The following is a 24873-nucleotide window of genomic DNA, read 5'->3' on the forward strand; positions in this document are numbered from 1 at the left end:
TGACTGTTGAATGGTTTTTAACAGTTAAATTGATCGCCCTTCAGTTCATCGCAAAATTAGAAAACTCAATCATTTAATATGATTTTGTGATGATGAACTACACCCAAAACGAATAAACAAACAAATTTTTAACAGTTAGTGGACTGTTACTATTAACTACCGAATAAAGCAGTGAAAAAGACATGCTCAGTATAAAGTACGATAAGATGAGGCTGTGGTGTGTTGATGCCGTTCACACGTTGTTGGGGACGTTTGAATAATAATCTGATTAAAACTGAACACCTTTAAGAAATGTTGGTAATTTAATATATCTCTATAGCTTCTGGAAAATATATACACATTCTGGCAACGTCTACCCATCTACAACGTCACGTTCGTATCCATAGATGTTGCTGTGGGTCATTGTGTGTAAATGCCAGTCCAGGTGTAGGGAAGAAGCATACTCACGCCGTATAAAATTCAAATCAGTCTTTCCATTGTGTGCCAGCGAGTCTGTAACTATCTCAGATGTCATAAATGTTGCGCAATACTTTAAAAATCAAGTAAATAACCTGAAACGTTTCTAGCATGTCAGGAGTGATACTAAATCAATATGTGTTGAATATCAGTTCAATAACTTTAACCATTTTCGAAATTTTGACATTTTTCTGTAAAAATCATTGGCATAACAGAAAAGAGCTAGAAACTTAAAAATTTATATTTAGATTTCTTTTGCATAATAATTTAGTAGAAACAAATTCTGGATCTCACAACTTAAAATTTCAGCTATAGCTATAGCGTATCTCCAAAGAGCAAGTTCAGAGCTCGTCTACCGCATGTAGTGTAATTAAATTAATTCTCTCGCCCAAAATATTTGACTTAGCCACGTGAGACTTTTATTATGATTACTTACCTTTGTGCTGATTTCCCATTCAAATTGAGAGCTTCATCGGCCATCAGCAAAGGAAGCAATGATTTATTCGATAACTTATAGTGGTGCATTACTAGCCCAACGGCTAGTTGGGAGAGTGGATTTGATCAGGCGTTCCCTTAGCCGTCCGCACCGCGGCTTTATATGTAAGAACGCTGTGCGAGAGAAAAAGGCCCCAGTTCTCTCCAGACGCTGATTAGCGCACCACCTGTGCCGGGAGTCACGTCGCGTCGGTATCGTTGCTATAAATAGCCTTGGATGCCGTAATAAGTTACTAGGGATACGCGTAACCATGAAATCGTTTTCGAGTGAAGTGTTAATTCTGGGATGACTTTAATGATCTATCTTCAGTTTGCGTATGTCGTATTTTCACGTGCCGCCGCGGGACAGACATTCTACCATTATTTAGTGTGGCGTTTGATGAACATTATCATCAAATTATGGCGAGCATTCACTTAAACATTTAATTTGAACAGTTATAGTTGCATCAGCGCATTAGACTCTGAACTGCTGTGGTAGTTGGATTGTGTGGATTCTTTTTGGTCTGTGACTTTCAGAATACAGTGAACATTTTAGAGAGAATGGTTTTTGATTATGAATCCCAGACAATCTCCTAATTCCTCAGAGCTATAAGCTGTAGCTATAACTGTATTTCTCAGATGAAGTGGGCACTAGGAATTCTCATTACAGGCTTCACGGTTTGCTAATCACTTTCTGGTTGCCAAGCTTGTAGTTAGAGAGCCACTGTTGAGAATGGCAAACAACATCATAAATACAAAACAAATATTCTATTCAATTATTCCACCCGCCGCCCCACATATGGTGCATCGGCCGGGAAAGAAACTGAGTAAAAGTGAAAGTGATTTTTAAATATTCGGATTCGGGAGTGAAATGCGACACGCAACTGAGTAATAGAACAGTGATAGTGTTATGTGTGCATGAGGACGACGCAATTGGATTAACAACACATCTGGATTGACGGAGCTGGCACTGAGTCTAGCGATGCTGCCGGCATTGCGAGAAGCCAGTTTCGCCTCACCGCAGTCATCCGCCGGAGCAGCCGGAGCCGCGCCTGCAGTTGCGGGCCACGCAAACATACAGCAGCCGTCGAAGTGTCGAAGTGCGTCTGCAGTTCAACGCGCCACGTCACATCAGTAATGCTGGTACGCCGCGCCGGCAACGCCATACGTTGTGCAGAAGGAACCAAGTTACGTATAAAGCTGTTAAAATTTTTACTAACCTGCACTAAAAGACTGTCGACGATGGAACCGCCAGAAGTAACTGAGGTTAAACTTAAATCAGAACCTATGTCTGTTGAGGGAACTGTAAATACAGACCACGGTTCAAGTGTAAGTATGCATGAAAATAGTAATGTTAAAGTGAAATACGAACTAGTGTCTCCTGACAGTAGTGTGAGAAAGGCCAATGATTCAATAATAGAGACCCCTGTAGTAAAGCAGAAATCAGAAATTGTTAATTTATTGGATGATAGTTTCTCTGATGAATTAAAAATGAAACAGTCATCAGAGATGGTAGAGTTTAAGAAGGAGAAGCTAGATATGACTGATCAATCAGAAATTTCATTTAATTTTGATGATTCTGGTGTTGGAGCTAGTTTTTCGTCACCTGAGTGTGATAAAAAGCCAGCTACTGAGCCATCCAAAGATACTGGGGCTGTTGATTTAAATGTTATATTACAAGCAATAGCTACTAGTAATGCTAGAATGACAGCTGATTTAATGTCTGAAATAACTGAGGTCAAAAGCAGTAATGCTGAATTAAAGTATGAGATTGTGGCCAGCCAAACTAATTTTAATAAATGATTGGAGGTAATCGACAATACCTTCAAGGCTGGTTGCAATAAGTTGAAAGAGGATCTGGACAGTTTGAATTATAAAACTGACTACAATCATGAGGATATTAAGAAAAAGGTTGGTCAACAATTTTCTGAAATGTATAAAACAGTAAAATCCGAAGTTTCTGAGGTTCGCAGAGACTTCCAAATGGAAGATGCGAAGCTGGAGCACAAGTTAACAGAAAAGATCGAGGCGGAATCTGAACTGTGCTCAGATATGTTTACAGATGTTAATATAAAAGTAAACATATGTCAAGCAGAAGTAGACGCAATCAAAACCGATACTACTCATATTGTGCAAAGAGTAGATAATGTTGAAATAAGAGTAGAAAATATTAGTACTAACATTGCTAACATTGAGAGTAAAGTAGCTTCAGTAACTTCTGGTAATGGTAGTATGCAACAAATTGTAGCTGCAAACGCCGCTTTTATCGGGTGTCGGCAGTTCTTGCGGTTCGATCCATATAAAAATGTCCACCCGCTAGATTTCTGCAACGAGTTTGAAGATGTGATGCCACCAACTTGGTCTGAACGAGAGAAAATCTCAATTATTAGAAGCCATTTAGCAGGTGACGCCATGCGTAGGTCAGCTGATGTTATGTTGAGGTGTAAAACATTAGCGGAATTTAAAACAGCTTTCATTAATAAGTATTGGTCTAGCAAAAAGCAAAATGAAGTGTTGAGAGAATTTTGGAGTGGAAAACGCTTCAATGTAGGCAAGGAATCTATTAAATAGTTTTCCAGGTCATGGATCTCACGTTTGTCACATTTGACCGAAAAGCTAAAACCTGAAATGATAATACTAGGTCTTGAAGCCAAACTGCCATGGTATTGTCAAACTAGAATTATATCTGCCCCTAGAGACAATCTGGATCGTTTCATTGAATATTTGGAACGTGTAGAGCGTGTGGCAACCAATGAGGAGCAAGCACGTAATAACAGAAATGCTAATAACACTAGTAGTAATTTTAGGAAAGAGCAGAATGGCAATGTAAACATCAGAACAGTAGGTGTTCGCCATCCTAAGAGAGGTAGGAATTGGAGAAATAATTATCAGAACCAACAATGGCATGCAAATGATAGTAATTTTGTTCCAAACAAAATTATGCAGGTAAACAACAGTGCAGAAAGCAATGCTGTGCCAATGAACTATAATGGAAGTAAAGGAAACAGTAGTTGGCCGAGGCAGGAAAACTAGTTCCCGTCTATGAGGACACTGGCGCTCACCAGGCGGTTACTTATCCTAAGCCAGTAGTTACAGTAATTGGTAAGACAGATCAGAATACTCAGACTGAACATGTGGATGAGGGGTCGGTAGCATCTAAGGATAGAGCAGAAATATTAGATCACTCACAGTATTTGATAGATACCGTGTTAGAGACGCTTTCTAAGTGGGAAGAGAAAGAGAAGGCGCAGCAGTGTAACGGTAGGGAATAGCTACAAAATACTGAATTGTCAGGTGAAGAAGCAGAAGAAATTCATGCTTATATTTACGATGAGGATGATGTGCTCTTATCTAAAGTGCCTGTGCAGGATGTTGACACTGTACTAATAGATTTAGGACAGGAGGTAAGTGAGAATGTAGAGGATAGCCTGTTGTGGGTCGATGAACCCAGTAGCTGTGACCAGTTGTCACTTGAGAAGGAACCCGACGATAATAGTGAAAGTGGTTTAGCTGTAACTAGTGTTATGCCTGGTCTGGAGGTGCAGAATCGCTCAGACTACAGTAATTTGTGCTATGTTCAGCAAACTAAATGTAATGAAGTCCTGCGGTGTTTCGATTTGAAATTAATAGACCGACTGGAAAAGGCAACTGAAAATGTAATTCAGGAAACCTCTACACACTTTGACCTAAATGTAATGAAGACAGATGTCGATCACTTTAGTTGGAGACAAATCCAAAAGGAACTATTGGATGAGTTTGAGGAACCACCCGAACAACCTAAAATAAGCCACCCTATAATAATAGTGAATATGTTGGGTATCAATGTACGTTGTCTCTTAGACAGTGGAAGTGAGGTGAGTGCGATATCTCAGTCCTTCTTTGATGCATTACCTGGTAAAGACAAGCTTACAGTAATGAGGGTATCAGGACTAAGAATAATTGCTGCTACTGGCAAGGTGTCAAAAACGGTAAAGCAAGAAGCTTTGCTGCACTTTGATATTAATGGTAATTTAATTGATCATCCATGCTTAATTGTAAACAATCTCAGTACTGAGGTTTTAATTGGCATAGATTTATTTTTCGAAATATCAGAGTGTTGTTGACTTTGAATGAAGCCAGTTAAAATTGGTCTTGCCGGTAACCGGAGTAATTACGTTACCTTTTATTGATAAACATGTAGTAACTAATGATGGAACTTGGGAGCTGCCTATACGAGTTCTGAAAAATAGGAGATATTGGGACGAAGGTGTTAATCTTAGTAAAAGTAAGCTAAACACAGAAGAAGAAGAAGCAATTATTTTGGACAAAATAGAAGCTAAATTGCAGGAAATCGATAAAATTTCAGCTAATCAGAAGGAAGAACTGAGACAGGTTTTAAAAAGGCATCATAAGGTATTTTCAAATCGACCTGGCGTGGTCAAAGGTTATGAATGTCAATTAAATGTGAAACCTGGCCAAGTGTTTTTCGGGAAGCCATACCAAATACATGTAGCTAGGAAGGAGGCGGTTCGAAAGGAGATACAGAGAATGCTAGAGTGGGGTGTGATTGAAAAAGCGGTCAGTGAGTACAATAATCCTCTTGTTGTTGTAGCAAAAAGAGACGGGAGTGTCAGCTTGGTCTTGGACGCTCGTTGGTTGAATGAAATAGTGGTTAGGGAAAGTGATAGACCGCAGAACATGGACGAGTTATTGCAAAAGTTCCGGGGAGTAAAATTCTTAACCTCTATGGACATCACGTGCGGATATTGGAATTTGCCACTGGTGGAAAGTTCAAGGACGTACACAGCTTTCTTGTACGAAGGAGTTTGTTACCGATACCGTGTGATACCTTTCGGACTTAATATGTCTGTTTGTGCCTTCGCACGCGTGATGTGCCATGTTTTAGGACCAGCCTTAAGTAATACAATAACAGTCTACGTAGATGATCTGTTAAGAGCAACTCCTACCTGGGGAGAACACATAGTATTATTAGAGGAAGTGTTAGAGGCTATTGAGAGAGGTGGCATGAAACTAAAGATTGAAAAGACAGAGTGCGTCAAAGAGGAAATAGGTTTCTTGGGATATACGATAAGTGGAAAAGGTATTCTGCCTGACCCAGGCAAGTTAGCAGTCATTGAAAAATTTGAGGCTCCCAGAAACAAGAAGCAGTTGAAATCGATGTTCGGTTTTTCGGCTTCTATAGGCGTTTTGTTAGTGATCAGGCTTTTAATGCGCCCTGTCTTCACCTCCTGCTGAAAAAGAATACCCCTTGGGTTTGGACAGCAGAATGCCAACAGACATTCGAGGTGCTTAAACAATCTTTAATTAATAGTCCTATTTTGCATCATCCTGATTTTGAAAAACCATTCTGTATGTCTGTTGATGCTAGTGGCTATGGTATAGCTGTGGAGATATTCCAAGTAGAAATAGAGAACGAACAAGAAATGCACAAGACTATAGCTTTCGCAAGTCGATCTTTACAGGCAGCAGAGAGAAATTATGACATCTCAGAACTGGACGCATTGGCAATTGTATTTGGGGTACAGAAATTTGAGCAGTATCTATTAGGTCACAAGATAATTGTTTACAGTGACCATAAGGCGTTGACCTTTTTAAAGACCTGTAAGTTGAGGAATGCTCGTTTGTTAATACGGTCATTGTATCTCCAGCAGTTTGACCTTGGGGTTAGATATATTCAAGGGAAAGATAATTTGGTAGCTGATGGGTTATCTAGAAGTGCGGAGCTCTGTGATGACGCGGGAATTACAGCAACATACCTAAGCGAAGTACGAATGTTTGCGTTACACGAAGTAAAGGAAGAAAGTGTATTAAAGATGGTGATTACGAACTTGAGACGTGAGCAGAATGCAGATAACCAGCTGAAATTAGTAAAGAGCTATTTGGGAGATGCGAACTATCATAAGGTTTCGCAATACTACTGTCTGCATAAAGGTATTCTGTTTAGGAGGAAAAAGGTAGGTGTTTCTAAGTGGAAGCTGTGCTTTCCCTCACAACATGTAGACTTACTAATCGACTATGTACACCTGAGGTATAGGCACTATGGTGCAAAGAAGTGCATTGCAAAATTAAAAGAGAAAGTTGTGTTTGACAACATGAACCGACGTGTTGCCAAGCGTCTAGCATTTTGTGTAGTGTGCCAAAAAAGTTCGTGCTGCTAACACCAGAATACAAGGGGATATGCATTCAGTAGAGCCAACTGAAACGCTAGAATTACTGGCTTGTGATTTGTTTGGCCCTCTTCCTGCTTCGAGAGGTGGGTGCACCCATGTTTTTGTTGTTGTGGATGGATTTAGTAAATACACTCCTGGAAATTGAAATAAGAACACCGTGAATTCATTGTCCCAGGAAGGGGAAACTTTATTGACACATTCCTGGGGTCAGATACATCACATGATCACACTGACAGAACCACAGGCACATAGACACAGGCAACAGAGCATGCACAATGTCGGCACTATTACAGTGTATATCCACCTTTCGCAGCAATGCAGGCTGCTATTCTCCCATGGAGACGATCATACAGATGCTGGATGTAGTCCTGTGGAACGGCTTGCCATGCCATTTCCACCTGGCGCCTCAGTTGGACAAGCGTTCGTGCTGGACGTGCAGACCGCGTGAGACGACGCTTCAAACAGTCCCAAACATGCTCAATGGGGGACAGATCCGGAGATCTTGCTGGCCAGGGTAGTTGACTTACACCTTCTAGAGCACGTTGGGTGGCACGGGATACATGCGGACGTGCATTGTCCTGTTGGAGCAGCAAGTTCCCTTGCCGGTCTAGGAATGGTAGAACGATGGGTTCGATGACGGTTTGGATGTACCGTGCACTATTCAGTGTCCCCTCGACGATCACCAGTGGTGTACGGCCAGTGTAGGAGATCGCTCCCCACACCATGATGCCGGGTGTTGGCCCTGTGTGCCTCGGTCGTATGCAGTCCTGATTGTGGCGCTCACCTGCACGGCGCCAAACACGCATACGACTATCATTGGCACCAAGGCAGAAGCGACTCTCATCGCTGAAGACGACACGTCTCCATTCGTCCCTCCATTCACGCCTGTCGCGACACCTCTGGAGGCGGGCTGCACGATGTTGGGGCGTGAGCGGAAGACGGCCTAACGGTGTGCGGGACCGTAGCCCAGCTTCATGGAGACGGTTGCGAATGGTCCTCGCCGATAGCCCAGGAGCAACAGTGTCCCTGATTTGCTGGGAAGTGGCGGTGCGGTCCCCTACGGCACTGCGTAGGATCCTACGGTCTTGGCGTGCATCCGTGAGTCGCTGCCGTCCGGTCCCAGGTCGACGGGCACGTGCACCTTCCGCCGACCACTGGCGACAACATCGATGTACTGTGGAGACCTCACGCCCCACGTGTTGAGCAATTCGGCGGTACGTCCACCCGGCCTCCCGCATGCCCACTATACACCCTCGTTCAAAGTCCGTCAACTGCACATACGGTTCACGTCCACGCTGTCGCGGCATGCTACCAGTGTTAAAGACTGCGATGGAGCTCCGTATGCCACGGCAAACTGGCTGACACTGACGGTGGCGGTGCACAAATGCTGCGCAGCTAGCGCCATTCGACGGCCAACACCGCAGTTCCTGGTGTGTCCGCTGTGCCGTGCGTGTGATCATTGCTTGTACAGCCCTCTCGCAGTGTCCGGAGCAAGTATGGTGGGTCTGACACACCGGTGTCAATGTGTTCTTTTTTCCATTTCCAGGAGTGTATATTAAGCTATACCAATTAAAAAAGCAAATGCAAAAACGTTGGTAGAAAAGTTGGAAAAAGATTTCTTCGTGAACGTTGGCGTTCCGAAGAATTTGCTGTCAGACAATGGGCCTCAATTTACCTCTGATAGATTTAAAGAATGTCTGGATAAGGCCGGAGTGAAACATCTGAAAATATCTGCGTATTCAAAATGGTTTAAATGGCTCTGAGCACTATGGGACTCAACTGTTGAGGTCATTAGTCCCCTAGAACTTAGAACTAGTTAAACCTAACTAACCTAAGGACATCACAAACATCCATGCCCGAGGCAGGATTCGAACCTGCGACCGTAGCGGTCTTGCGGTTCCAGACTGCAGCGCCTTTAACCGCACGGCCACTTCGGCCGGCAATATCTGCGTGTTTCCCCCAAGGAAATATGAGCGAACGTATTATGAGAGAATTGAATAGGCTTTGCAGGACTTATTGTGCTCGGAAACACTCAAGTTGGGCAGAGCACATGAAGTATTTCGAGAATGTAATTAACAACTTAAGGTATGATGCAACTGGTTTTGCGCCTTGCGAATTGATGTTTGGCCAAGAACCGCACAATGTGATTGCAGATATGGTAGAATTCCCTATACTAACGCAAATATCCACAGACGAGGAGAAGTTAAAGGCTAGGGCAAATATAAGAAAAAGAGCATTGAAAAGGAAGAAGCGTCATGACGCAAAAGCTGTAACCACTAGTTTTGAAATAGGTCAGTTAGTCCTTGTCAAAACCAAGCAAAAATCAAAGAAAATAAATGCAGAAACAAAGAAATTCATGTTCGTATACCAAGGACCTTTCAGGATCATAGGAAAAGCACATGCCAATGCATATAGGCTAGAGTACCCTAAGAGTAAAAGGCTATTAGGTCTCAGGAACGTGATCGACCTAAAGAAGTTCATAGGTAGTGAATGAATTCTGTAGGGACGAGGTTGTTCTGTAACCACTACACAGTGTGGCAGCTGTGCAGTCCCAGCTGTGTGAGATCTTCTTTCCTTTTAAGATCTCACTCATTCTTCATCTTTCCTATCTACCAAAGTTTCGACTCGTTCTTTGCAATACAAAAATTTCCCGTCATGGCTATCAAGCCATGAGTTCTGTAACCATTCTATCCACCGATTAGTGAAGAAAATACCTAATGTGACAAACCTAACAGTGACATAAACAACAGGGAAGTATGATGTAATTAAGATACAAAGGTATTTGAGTAACAAGTATGTGTAGAACCCTGGTAATATTAAAAGTACAAAGTTGTTGTTTTATTGGAAATGGTCCATCAACAGTAATTTAAAAAGATATACAAATTCGTGTACAAGCAAGATCTGAAGTGGCAGTGAAACCTATTGTACACTGTAGAGTTAACTAATTAATAGTAAAAGAGATTGATTAGTGTTATGAAAAATAGACAGACAAGTTGTAAAAATGAACTAACGTTGTGTAGCAAGGAATGGCAGTGTAATAGAATTGAACAGTGTTTGTGGTTGAGACGTGAAGGACACTTCCTTGAAATATTTATAAGGTTGGAGCTGGCCGTTATTTGGTGTAGTGTGTGACAGGACACACCAACACGTGTTGAGGTTATGAGTTGGAGGCGTGAATGTTACCATAAGTACCCTTATGTTAGATGAGACAGAGCAGCTCATGGTGTCCTATAGGTTTAAGGAATTTAGCATTACGCTCGTCCATAATTACTTAATGCACTTTAGTGGTAGGTCGAGAGAGACTACCTGTGGTTTCAGCGTCCGATCGAGTGGAAATGGATTGCCACGTGAGCAAACTGATCAGCTGCAATACACTATAGATATGAAATAAATGTGCTGTCCTATGCTTTAAATTTTAATGGAATGAGTATTACTTAAGTTCATACACTAGCAAAGTAAGTAAGTACGTAATTGCAGATGTGGAACTGACACAGCAGCAGAAGACCAATAAGTGGATTTAGTAGACAATTAAACGTAGTGTGTTTTGAACACTCAGAACTGTACTATTACCACAAGTTACTCACATGTACAAAGAAGCTGAGAAGACAACTACAAATCAAATATACTCATACTATCTCTAAGAATAAGGTAATCGAAGATGAGTCAGTGAAGTAAATAAAATACAGATTTGTCAGGAATGTACCGAGCATTGGTTCAGTGTTCCGGCCCGGAAATAATAAATTGAAATTAAATAGGATTTATGATTGTATGCCTTGAGCACAAATTTTCTCTAGTACGTGACTAACGGCGTTTTGAGCCATTTGTTTATCGATTTTATGACGGTTAAGTAACCGCGAGAGTAAAATTGAAAAAGTTCTGTTAACTTTGTTCCAGTAACATATTGAAAAATAAAATGTATATATCCCCATTTCATTGTGACCCACACTTAAATATTAAGTGAACAGAGTCTGAGGCACTCTTTTTGTTTGTTCTACAGGACAATCCAGATAATGGCAGCCTGGTAGCTGCGTGAAAGCGTGGAGTGACTTGGACACAACTCACAGTGACCCCTCCGCTTTCCCCATGTAATTTAGAGTGAACGTGAAGGACGCACTCCATAGCAACTTCCCCTCCTCTACCCTTGTGAATGGAAGTGTAGAACGCCAGCCAAAGCGGCTACAAACACGTGTGTAAAAATGAAATTGTCATGATTTGTGAAATTTTCTTTCAGGTTTAGAAAAGACTGCTAAGATATAATTATCTGTTTATGTATCATGAACAACTGTGTTATTTTCTTTGAATTTGTATATGTAAAAATGTATTTTATGGATTTAAGGTTTTCATAATTTTACGTATCTTATGGGTTTGTCTGTCTAAGGCAGGGGCGGGCAAACGTTGCACGCGACTCATGAGCACACAGCGCTGCACGTGTGCTGCTCGCGTGCAATCGTCAAACGGGACAGTGCCGACAGCCTGCAGGTTGCGAAGTGTAGTACCAGGCTAAGCTGCGGACGTTGAAGCGAAACGACCACTACGTAGTGAACGTTGTATTTCAGTAACCGGAAAATGCAGAGTGAATCAAGGAAACGGAGAATTGGAGATTTGCTATCTTTTAAAAAGGAATGGGAGAATCATTTGTTCTCTGTGGAAAACCGTGAAAATTGGAAATGTGTAATATGTGACAGTATTCTCACTGGTGAGCGGAAGTTTAATATTGAAGGCCATTATAATAAATTTCAGTATGTTGCCGTTCTTAGTGCAATAAAAGAAGAATTTCTCAAGCGATTTGGGGATGTATCTTACTTATCCCAAGGTTTTGAATAGTTCTCAAGAGAATCTGGTTTCTGTAGATGATAATCATCTCAGTTTGAAAATGGAATTAATAGATCTACTGTGTAATTCTCGTCTGAGAGACAAGTTCCTTTTGGCAAGACGTGTACTAGATTTTTATCACGACTTTCCACAGTAAGAGTTTCCTCGTCTCCATCGTGAAGCCATGAAGATAGTCAATGTTGGGCTCGACATACTTTTGTGAGAGATTTTTTTCTGTTATGAAAATTAATAAGTCTCAGTTAAGAGCAAACATCAGTAATGAAAATTTACGTAACTGTTTGCGTTTGTCTGTACGTAGAAATTTTGTTCCAGACATTAAACGTATTGTAAACTCCACATATGATAATTAAATAAAACGTATCGTAGGTAAAAGGTACTCTTTCAAACCATGATTACTTTCAAGCCCTCCTAGTAACCTTATTCCTATATTTAATAAAGCAGGCCAGGAAACAAAACGCATTACAGGGGAAGAAGCGGAGAGACGGTATAGTGGGGAGGGGTGAGAAGGGGGTGGCCAGCTTGCCCCTATGTGCACGCAGAACACCTGTTAACTGCACACGTGCATGTGCACCGCACACGTGCAGAATTCCTGCCCGCCCCTGGTCTAAGGCAATATGTATGCCGAAGTGTTTCATTGATTTTGCTTAAATTTTAAGTGATAATGTTGCTTATTAGGCAGTGAACATGCCAGCAATTTAAATAATTGAAGTAGGTAATAAGTTTTCTTTTAATATTTCTGTATGTTTACATTTCAATTTTAATTTTCATACGAAGTTAAGCTGTACTCTTGCTTCCCTTTTTGTAATTATTTTGTCTCCCCATTTACATTCAAAAAAATTAAGTAGAGGGTGATGTAGGGAAGCAGCATACTCACGCCATATAAAAGTCACATCAGTCTTTCCATTGTGTGCCAGCCAGTCTACTGTAACTATCTCAGACATCATAAATGTTGCGCAATACTTTAAAAATCAAGTAAATAACCTGAAACATTTCTAGCATGTCAGGAGTGATACTAAATCAATAAGTGTTGAATATCAGTTCAACAACTTGAACCATTTTCGAAATTTTGACGTTTTTCTGTAAAAATCATTGGTGCAACAGAAAAAGCTAGAAACTTAAAAATTTATATTTAGATTCCTTTTGCATACTAATTTAGTAGAAACAGTATTCTGGATCTCACAACTTAAAATTTTAGTGGAAATTCATGATTTTCTGGTTTTTGTCTTAGAAATTAAGGAAGCAAGATAGATTAAGTAGGAGAATAAATAAAGCTAGGATGTTTAAATTTAAGTAGAAGCGAGATCCGCTATAATCATAAAGATGTGAGAAGTCTCAACAGAACAACTATAAAACTATAGCTATAGCGTATCTCCAAAGAGCAAGTTCAGAGCTCGTCTACTGCGTGTAGTGTAATTAAATTAATTCTCTCGGCCAAAATATTTGACTTAGCCACGTGAGACTTTTATTATGATTACTTACCTGTGTGCTGATTGCACATTTAAATTGAGAGCTTCATCGGCCATCAGCAAAGGAAGCAATGATTTATTCGATAACTTATGGTGGTACATTACTAGCCCAGCGGCTAGTCGGGAGAGCGGATTTGACCAGGCGTTCCTTTAGCCGTCCGCACCGTGGCTTTATATGTAAGAACGCTGCGCGAGAGAAAAAGGCCCCAGTTCTCTCCAGACGCTGATTAGCGCACCACCTGTGCCGGGAGTCGCGTCGCGTCGGTATCGTTGCTATAAACAGCCTCCGATGCCGTAATAAGTTACTAGGGATACGCGTAACCATGAAATCGTTTTCGAGTGAAGTGTTAATTCTGGGATGACTTTAATGATCTATCTTCAGTTTGCGTATGTCGTATTTTCACGTGCCGCCGCGGGACAGACATTCTACCATTATTTAGTGTGGCGTTTGATGAACATTATCATTAAATTATGGCGAGCATTCACTTAAACATTTAATTTGAACAGTTATAGTTGCATCAGCGCATTAGACTCTGAACTGCTGTGGTAGTTGGATTGTGTGGATTCTCTTTGGTCTGTGACTTTCAGAATATAGTGAACATTTTAGAGAGAATGGTTTTTGATTATGAATCCCAGACAGTCTCCTAATTCCTCAGAGCTATAAGCTGTAGCTATAACTGTATTTCTCAGATGAAGTGGGCACTAGGAATTCTCATTACCGGCTTCACGTTTGGCTAATCACTTTCTGGTTGCCAATATTGTAGTTAGAGAGCCAGTGTTGAGAATGGCAAACAGTAGCATAAATACAAAACGTTTATATCCAATTTTTCCACCCGGCGCCCCACACAGGCTACCTTTCGTATTCTTCTTAAGAATGAACTTGCTGACACTGAGTCCTTCATTAGAAAGAGAGATACATTGTTTTCTTATTTAGACTTAACGTATCAGTCTATCCAACTATTACTCCTCGATGATTCTCAAGTGAATTTTCTGACAACCTACAGTCTAAGATAGAAACATATTAATGACATCTATGAGGAGGAAAGCTATCCAACTAACTTTTCCCTGCTATTAACGTAAGCTATTTCTGTTGAGTTTTGGCGCACTAGTGCTATGACAAAAACATAACCGAGTCGTGTGTGGAGCGCAGCGAGGGCAGCCGATGTGGGGGACTTAATGCTAAGTAATTGAGACGTCGCTACCAGTTTGTCCAATGTCAGATTTATAGCAACAGTTTCCTGGGTTTGAGAAAATTGTTACAGGTAGCGAACGTCATTTTCATCTCCATCTTTTTAGATATTTTATTGAGTATCTGTGGTAGTAGATAATTTTATCTAAATTGAATCGGTATGAACGGAATTTTTTTCATTTAACGTAGTAACAAATACTTCAGCAACTGTACCTGTAACGAAATCACCGATTGCTACTCCCTCTAATTATTTGTAAGATTAGTTCACAAATTCAAAATATTTTTTACAATGGGATGAGTCCCAGTAGTTCTATCATTTCATATGCATCAATAGTATACACTCCTGGAAATTGAAATAAGAACACCGTGAATTCATTGTCCCAGGAAGGGGAAAATTTATTGACACATTCCTGGGGTCAGATACATCACATGATCACACTGACAGAACCACAGGCACATAGACACAGGCAACAGAGCATGCACAATGTCGGCACTAGTACAGTGTATATCCACCTTTCGCAGCAATGCAGGCTGCTATTCTCCCATGGAGACGATAGTAGAGATGCTGGATGTAGTCCTGTGGAACGGCTTGCCATGCCATTTCCACCTGGCGCCTCAGTTGGACCAGCAATCGTGCTGGACGTGCAGACCGCGTGAGACGACGCTTCATCCAGTCCCAAACATGCTCAATGGGGGACAGATCCGGAGATCTTGCTGGCCAGGGTAGTTGACTTACACCTTCTAGAGCACGTTGGGTGGCACGGGATACATGCGGACGTGCATTGTCCTGTTGGAGCAGCAAGTTCCCTTGCCGGTCTAGGAATGGTAGAACGATGGGTTCGATGACGGTTTGGATGTACCGTGCACTATTCAGTGTCCCCTCGACGATCACCAGTGGTGTACGGCCAGTGTAGGAGATCACTCCCCACACCATGATGCCGGGTGTTGGCCCTGTGTGCCTCGGTCGTATGCATTCCTGATTGTGGCGCTCACCTGCACGGCGCCAAACACGCATACGACCATCATTGGCACCAAGGCAGAAGCGACTCTCATCGCTGAAGACGACACGTCTCCATTCGTCCCTCCATTCACGCCTGTCGCGACACCACTGGAGGCGGGCTGCACGATGTTGGGGCGTGAGCTGAAGACGGCCTAACGGTGTGCGGGACCGTAGCCCAGCTTCATGGAGACGGTTGCGAATGGTCCTCGCCGATAGCCCAGGAGCAACAGTGTCCCTAATTTGCTGGGAAGTGGCGGTGAGGTCCCCTACGGCACTGCGTAGGATCCTACGGTCTTGGCGTGCATCCGTGAGTCGCTGCGGTCCGGTCCCAGGTCGACGGGCACGTGCACCTTCCGCCGACCACTGGCGACAACATCGATGTACTGTGGAGACCTCACGTCCCACGTGTTGAGCAATTCGGCGGTACGTCCACCCGGCCTCCCGCATGCCCACTATACGGCCTCGCTCAAAGTCCGTCAACTGCACATACGGTTCACGTCCACGCTGTCGCGGCATGCTACCAGTGTTAAAGACTGCGATGGAGCTCCGTATGCCACGGCAAACTGGCTGACACTGACGGCGGCGGTGCACAAATGCTGCGCAGCTAGCGCCATTCGACGGCCAACACCGCGGTTCCTGGTGTGTCCGCTGTGCCGTGCGTGTGATCATTGCTTGTACAGCCCTCTTGCAGTGTCCGGAGCAAGTATGGTGGGTCTGACACAGCGGTGTCAATGTGTTCTTTTTTCCATTTCCAGGAGTGTATATTTTTGAATGGATTGCAAGGTTTTTCTTTATTATCTCGATTGTTTCTGCCACTGGTATATTTGTGTAGTGGTTGGTTGTATCAAAAGATATAAATGTTCCTCCTTGAGGTAACCATATATTTCCTGCAGTATATTTTTATTGTATGTTCTTAAACTGGTTATTGGTGTATTTAGATTATTACTGAAAATATGGGTTCAGATATCAGTGCAATAAATTATATCTTGCATTGGGATTAATTTATTACGAAGTTTCGTCTTTGCTCGTAACGGTGGTTCAAATTGTTCAAATGGCTCTGAGCACTATGGGCCTTAACTTCTGAGGTCATCAGTCTCCTAGAACGTAGAATTACTTAAACCTAACTAACCTAAGGACATCACACACTTCAATTCCTGAGGCAGGATTCGAACCTGCAACCGTAGCGGTCGCGCGGTTTCAGACTGTAGCGCCTAGAGCCGCTCGGCCACCTCGGCCAGCCGTAACGGTGGGATTTGGGGCTTCATAAGAACGCATGAGTACTTATCCTTATGTGAGTAGATTACATTAGTATTTTTCAATGTATGTTGTACCTTTGTGTCGAATCTGTTAGTTGTTTCCTGGTGTATAGGATCGTTATGGATCCCCATCGTCATCCTTACGAGCAAAGTCCAAAACTCATGGAGAATTAATCCTAAAATAATATTTAGTAATTTGCATCACAGTCAAACCTATATTTCAAATAAAAACTGAATACATTATCAATCAAGTTCTATACACACAATAAAAAATACACAATAAAAATTGTTGGTAGTAGCTCACAACACAAAAAGCACACAAATACACCAGAGCAGAAAATTTATATCGTTCGATATAAACCTTCAAAAGTACTTACAAGGGGAGGCCGCCAATTGTGAAATTCAGATTCGATTCATACTGCGCATAATGAAAGCTCATGGCCAGAGGTGTAATGTGGCAAAGCACCAAGATGCACTTCTCAGCCGTTGTCGAGAAAATCGACAGTTAAAAGAAACCGTTGGGGTGAAATACTCTCTACGATTAATAATTCTATATAGCGTCGTGGCGCAGCGGTCAGCGCTCGGGTTGGTAATCCGAAGGTCGCCGGATCAAATCTCGCTCTATGCAGCTTTTTTTTTAAGTATTCGTTTTTCATAATTCAAATATATATATATATATATATATATATATATATATATATATATATATATATAATTCCCGGCAATCAGTGGCAACAATTATGCATATAATAAGTTGTTGAAAGTCGTTTGTCGTGGAAAAACTGGCGACTTCTAACATCATTATGTTTTCCGCAAACAAAGTTGTATTTCACAAATGTTATTAATTGTCTTCATAATGTTAACCACGTATAGTTAACGGAAGACGTAGAAACGATATTCCGAAACGAATACGTATAGCGTAAGTCAAACGTTCGAATTAGAATAGAGACCCCACGAACACAAATTTGCTGTGGCAGGTATGAAATATAAACTCCGTTACTCGCTCGTTACACTTGAATGACAGATGTTGAATGGGCCGAAACGAGCCGCCGCATAACAGCGTAGTTGCTTGCTAACTTCGAAAGAAGGTAGATGCGATCCCTAGCGCAACTTATAACATTGTCGAAAATCAGTGCGGACGGGAGAGCTTTGGTACACCCTGTTAAAAAAAACGGAAAAATGGAGGCGGTACAATTGGAGACCGATCCGCCTTCACCAACATGCATAAGCAATTCATTAATACTATATATATATATATATATATATATATATATATATATATTTGAATTACAAAAAACTAATAATAAAAAAATTGCATGGCGCGAGATTCGATCCGACTACCTTCTGATTACGCACCCGAGCGCTTACCACTGCGCCACGACGCTGTAGAAAATTATTAATCGTCGATAGTATTTCACGCCAACGGTTTCTTTTAACTGTCGATTTTCCCGACAACGGCTGAGAAGTGCATCTTGGTGCTTTGCCACATTACACCTCTGGCCATGAGCTTTTATTATGCGCGGTCTGAATCGAATCAGAATTTCACAATTGGCGGCCTCCCCTTGTTAGACTATATGATCAATGCATACAACCAAATGCACAAAACATAAATAACTCTGATAAGAAAAGAAAAATTCACAGAAAAAGCCTGCTTGCTTAACAGCACTGCACGGTGTGCAAATTTCAGAGAAGCGCAATGACATATTTAAAAACACGAAGCTGAAAGTGGTGTTCCAAACTCACAACATCTAAAAAAGAAAATACAATTTGGAGATATAAAAAGACTAATTTTCATAATTCCCGGAATGTGTAAGATCTGTTGCGAAAAAACATAAACAATTTCATATTGGGTAAACTGTTAGGATCTTATATAACTGCGTACGAATCAGCGGCCAGATCAGTTGACATAAAGTGTTCTGTATGTCGTACCACGCCATAATATAAAATACTTTCCTGGAGAAACCGACGTTCCAGCCACGGTTATAGTGTCCTTCTTCTGGGTCTATTGATGTGCTTCAGATGTGAAGAGTCGCTTATATTTTGTCACTGACGCTCTCTCAGTGTGACATTACGTCATAATTTTGTGAGATCGTAGTTGTGATTGGTCACTTGCGGCAGGAGGAGACGGAACATTATTATAATAAATTGCCACGGTGGGAGGATCGGAGATCTGATGTTGTCTACTGCTTCTTACATTGTTTGACATGATTGCTGCTCATCGGTGAACTCATGTTGCACGCAGGTCGCGCGGCGGCAGTTACTCGCCGGTAGCGCTCGTGTCACCTGTTTGTGTCGCCTGTTGGGCTCTGGAAGTTGGGAGCACGGACGGGGCAAGGTTGTGTCCATCCTCTCTTCTCAGACTGTTAGGGTGTTTTTCTATTTTTATGGCTCCTTTGATCTTCTGTTTCGTCACATTTGGATGCTTGCCCAGCTTGTGAGTTTCCTTGCCGTAGTCTTGTCGGTGTTCGGCCACTGCAGGCTTCCTGTGCTGCCCCAGACGAATGTGTCGCTCATGTCCTTGTATGTGCGTTGCTATAGGCCTGCGGGTCTCACCGAAGTATACCTCTCGACACTGAAATTTCATCTTGAATACGCCTGCAGTGTGTAAAGCATCTATATTGTCCTTTAAGAAGCCTAGCATATTCTGCATCTTCCGGCTGCTGTGAGGATACTTTCCCTTACATACCTTTGGCTATCCGTAGATTCTAAGAGCTATTGCTACTCTGATAATGAGTCCCTTGGCTGTGTCAGCGTCACCTATGGAGTACCTGTTTGAGTTCACGTCTTTCGAAATATCTTGGTTGTGGGGTCCGTCCTTAGTTAATTGTAGATGCGATCTTCTAATGATTCCTTCACCTTGTCCTCAAACTGTACGGTGTCCAAGATAAGAGTGGCATTGCGTTTGTAGCCTGTAATATCACAAACCGTCGTTCTTCATCTTCACATCTGGGATACCTGCCCTTTCCTCACGGCTAACGCTGTTCATTAGTGGTCCGGCAAGTAGTGATATTAGATCGGTTCTTGTCTTATTTTCTCAGATTGTATCGCAGACGTGTGCAGGAATACCGTTTCCAAAAACTCGATGATTTTCTCTTTAGGGATACGTTCAGGTGTGATAGTGAAGTTTAGTTCCTTAGTAGGGTGCGAAGAGAACTTGATATCTACAAAAGGAGATTGCTGCAAATACATCTTCTGCTATCGGCAACGCTGTCACCGACCGACTGTAACAATGTCGTCCGCCTGCTTAGGTGGGTGCTAACGTGCTTGCCTCCCATGCAAGCGGGCCAGGATTCGATTCCCGGACGGGTTGAAGATTTTCTCCGCCAGGGGAATGAGTGTTGTGCTGTCCTCATCATCATTTCATCCTCGTTACGGCGCGCAAGTCGCCCAGTGTGGCGTCGAATGAAATAAGACTTGCACTTGACGACCGACCTTCCCCGAATAGGGGCCACCGGCCCAACGATGCCATACGCTCATTTCATTTCTTTTCCATGTAACAATGTCGGCACAATCAAACACCTGCAAGCGTGTGCAACTGATGAAACTGTCGCTAGTCACCAGAAGAGAAAATTTGAACAATTAGCAAAGACGACACGGAGCACCAAGCTTCGACTGGATGCAACTCGAACAGTGGTAAACCTCTGAACTCATTGTATCAGCAACGTGGTCACAAAAGAACTAGATAAGGGACTGAACTTCGCTGCCGCACCTGAACGGATCGCTGAAGAAGAAACCATTGAGTGGAAGCAGCACTAAGGCACATCTCTGCGATAGAAGCTGAGAAAATTCGGCAAGAAACAGTTCGAATGTTACTGCGTGCCTAACCACAAAAGAACAACCTTAGCCGTGAGGAAAAGACAGCTATCACAGAAATAAAGAAGAACAACGATGCTGTGATATTACAGGCAAAGGCAGTGCCGCTTTTATCTTAGGCACCGTGCACTATGAAGACAAGAAACAGCCAAGGGATTCATTCCCAGACTACTAGTTGCTCCTGGAGTCTACATAGTGCCAAATATATATAATGAGAATTACCCTTTAAGGCCAATAGTGAGCGGAACAACTCGCCTGCATACTATTTAGCATAATATCTAGCCTGTAAGTTAAGTCCTCTAGTTGGCAAAACGGACTGTTACGTGGAGAAATCAACGCGCTTCATGGAACACACAAAAGGAGAAACACTTTTAAACACGAACGTCATGTTCAGTATCGACTTAAAGTCATTATTCACAAACATTCCAGTAGACGAAACTGTTCGCATCTTACAGCTGCATGTCAATCCTGATACAGGATGAGTCAAGAGGAAAGGTACATGCTTTGAGAGGCGATAGTATTAGTAATTCTGCACAAAAAACGTCCCATGCACAAATGCCCTATTCCGAACAGTTTCCGAGATGCAACACATTTAATATCACTTTTCTTCTTTTTCTTCGATTAGCTAGTGAAGCGCATCCTCTAGCGAAAACGGGTCGCAGTACAAAATTAAACCACATCAAGTTTCCTACAAAAATATGTTGTTCATTTTTTCTCTGTGGGTAAGCGGATTAGGCGAAGAGAGCGCTAGGATGTTGACAGTCTCCCGTGACGTGTAAGAGTTGTAGCGTAGGCAGTTTATGTAGGCCAAGTTGAGGTAGTTTCACTACTTGATAAACACAAGTGCCCTGTATTAAACTGTTCGTCCCAACTTCCTCTACACTACTGTGGTACGGTGTTGAGAATGAGAAAGTTTGAGTAATACCGAAATCAAATAACACTGTGTATTAAACCTGTTCTTTCTACGAAACCATTCGGAATAGTGCATATGACCATATGAAGCTTTTGTTCAGAATCACTAATACTTTAACCCCTCAACCCATGTACCTTTCCTCCGGACTCACCCTGTATATGCGACCTTGTTGAGCTCTGTTTGTCTTCAACATACTTCAAATGGCAAGGAAAATACTACGAGCAGATGGACGGCACAGCAATGGGGTCTCACATACCCCCTTAGCAGCAGATATTTTCATGGAGGCCTTTGAAGCAACGTCAGTTCGATCCGCTCCTTTCCGTCTACTATGCAGGTTCACTATATGGGCTCATAGTGAAACGGAGCTACACAGGTTTCACGAGTATTTGAATAAAATGCTCGGGGAGATACAATTCACTCTAGAGGTAGAGAAGAATCTCGCAATTCCATTCCTGACACGGAAGTCTACAGTGCAACGGTAGGCACACTAGGACCCGGAGTATACCAGAAGCCTACACATATGGACAAATATATGCACACCACATCCTGCCAGTGCCCTGGGCTGAAGAGCTCAGTTATCCGTTCTTTAGCCATCAGTGCGCAGCACCGAAGCGATGTTCAAAACTTAACATATGAGATCAGAAGACTGTTTATCATGTTCGTCGCAAATGGCTAGAACCATAAATCAAACCAAATAGACATGGAAAAAGACGAAAGGAAGCGAGATAGTCGATAAATCGCCAAACGTCTGCCATCAGCTTGTTTAGCTTACGCGAAAAAACACTGATCGAATTGGTAAACTCGTCCGTCGCGTTAGTGTCCAGCCTCTACCACAGCAACCGCAAGACACAGGATATACTAGGCTCCTCAAAGGACAAGACAGATGCTTGATACACTGCAGATGTGTACAAGGTGGAACATCAGTGTGAGGAAGTATACTTAGGTTAGACGAGCAGTCCGACTGGAACGTACATATGGGAAAATGAGCGATACATTCGTCTGGGGCAGCACAGGAAGCCTGCAGTGGCCGAACACCGACAAGACTACGGCAAGGAAATGAAGTTTAATGAAACTCAAAAACTGGGTAAGCATCCGACTTTGACGAGACAGAAGATCAAAGGAGCAATAAAAATAGAAATACACCCTAACAACCTGAGCAGAGAGGATGGACACAAGCTTGCCCCATCCGTGCTGCCAGCTTTCAGAGTCCAACAGGCCCCATCAACAGGTGACACGAGCGTTACCGGCGAGTAATTGCCGCCGCGGGCATGCGTCCAGCAGAAGGGAAACATGCGCCCACGCCTTATTCACCAATGAGCACCAATCATGAAAAAACAGTGTAAGCAGTGATTGACAACGGCAAATCCTCACTTCATCCTCCGCAGCAACTTATTATAACAAAGTTTCGGCTGCTTCGGCCTCAAGTGACCAATCCCAAATACGACCTCCCAAAATTAGGATGTAGCGGCAAGCTCTGTGATCGGCAATGACAAAATGTAAGCGACTCTTCACAACTAAAGCACATCAGTAGACACAGAAGGAGACTTAACTGTGGCCGAAATCTTGTTTTCTCCAGTACATTTTTTAAAATTTTACTGGGTACAGTACTCAAAAAACGTTATGTCAACTGTTAGGAACGTCTCAATTAGACTTAACGAAAAGAACGCGAAATTCTGAAAGTAATCAGTCCGCATTTTATATATACTTATACAGCTATAAACAAAACTCACAACATACAGAACATGCAATGCATATTCTATGTCATGTACCCAAAGGAAACACAACGAACATCGTGGAATCGCTCGAAATTTGTTTCTACACAGACGCATAGCCAAATAAAATTCTTAGTAAACAGACAGCACTAAAGTACACGCAATATTTATAAAACTGCATTGAATGCCTAAAAGCGAACAGATAGAATTCAGTGCTTCACGACGCCAGCAAATAGCACGAAACAGTATAACTTTCAAGACAAAAAAAAATCTTTACACAATTATTGAAAACATAAAATAATACCGTCTTTGTACTTCTCTTTAATCACTGAATATGAACTGTAAATTCATAGTAGACGTTTAATTCTCACTGGATTGGATTTTGCAAACGAGTATAAGTGCAAATAAAATAGTGTACACCATACGTAGAGTTCTGACAAACTCCAACAGTCCAGAAACTGGGAAACAGTGTCAACAGAAACCCCAAGCTAATATATTATGACTCATGGAATTTTATATTTATTGTAATACAATTAAGCCATAAAACTTTTGTTTGTATTATTTTATGCACAGAGATGTATATCGTATATTGCAGGATTACCTGAAAGTGGCAAACTGCCGAAAAGAGGCGTCATATTTAAATAAAATCTAATAGCATCAATGTGTTACAGAAGAAGGAAAAGTACTTAATACATCCATTGTACCTGTGATTTACTTGTCTTTTTTTAAACTACCGTATATTGTAAATCACGTCTTGTAAGTTCTTTTTCGCTCTTGGTGGTAAACATATGGTAATCTGGTGACGGGGAATACTCATGGAACGAGAAAACGCATTCTGCTAGCGCTTCTCTGTGTGAAGCGTTTGTGCCTGTGTGTCTCTCTACGACACTAAGAGACCTATGATAGTAAAATACAACGATCCAGACCTTATAGTGTTCTTGATACAGTGTGGGCAAAATAAGTGTTGTCGGGAAAATATTTACAGAGCGCGATTGATCAAACTGTGACATACACGTAATACTATTGTTTAAAGGATAGCAACAATAGCGGTGTAACGAAGGAGTTCACGAACCGTTATTGTGAAGCTGTGATGGACAGCTCGAGGGCTGGATGTCGACAAAGAGCCACCCCAGTTTGTGGATGACGGGTGATGTGGTGATTGAGTGCCAATCCGACACCCTATAAGGCGCCATTGAAACAGTATTGAAAACTAGATTTTATTACGTCGAAGACATCACTGTATGTGACATCGCTCGAGACAACCATTGCTCACTGGGCTTTAGCAGTAAACGCTTGCTGAAGCTATCTCCGGCCAGCACGTGGCTCGCAGCCACAGGTGGGCGGCGGCGGAGGAGGCAGCGGCGTTCGCATCGGTGGCGACCCAAGGTCGCCGACCTGAAAGAGCCGAGTCGATACGGCACCCTCACGGCCCAGTGCCCGGTAGTAGCCTGCGGAGTAAGAGACCTGCGCGAGTACGACCACGACATAGACTGCGAGCAGAAAGAACAGTCAGCACACGCGAATAGTACAGGCAACAAGTGGGAGCAGACAAGCAGCTAAACGCCCCCAGTCGTGAAATAGAGGCCATCAA

The sequence above is a fragment of the Schistocerca serialis genome, chromosome 3, assembly GCF_023864345.2.
Source record: "Schistocerca serialis cubense isolate TAMUIC-IGC-003099 chromosome 3, iqSchSeri2.2, whole genome shotgun sequence".
Taxonomy (NCBI): Eukaryota; Metazoa; Arthropoda; class Insecta; order Orthoptera; family Acrididae; genus Schistocerca; species Schistocerca serialis.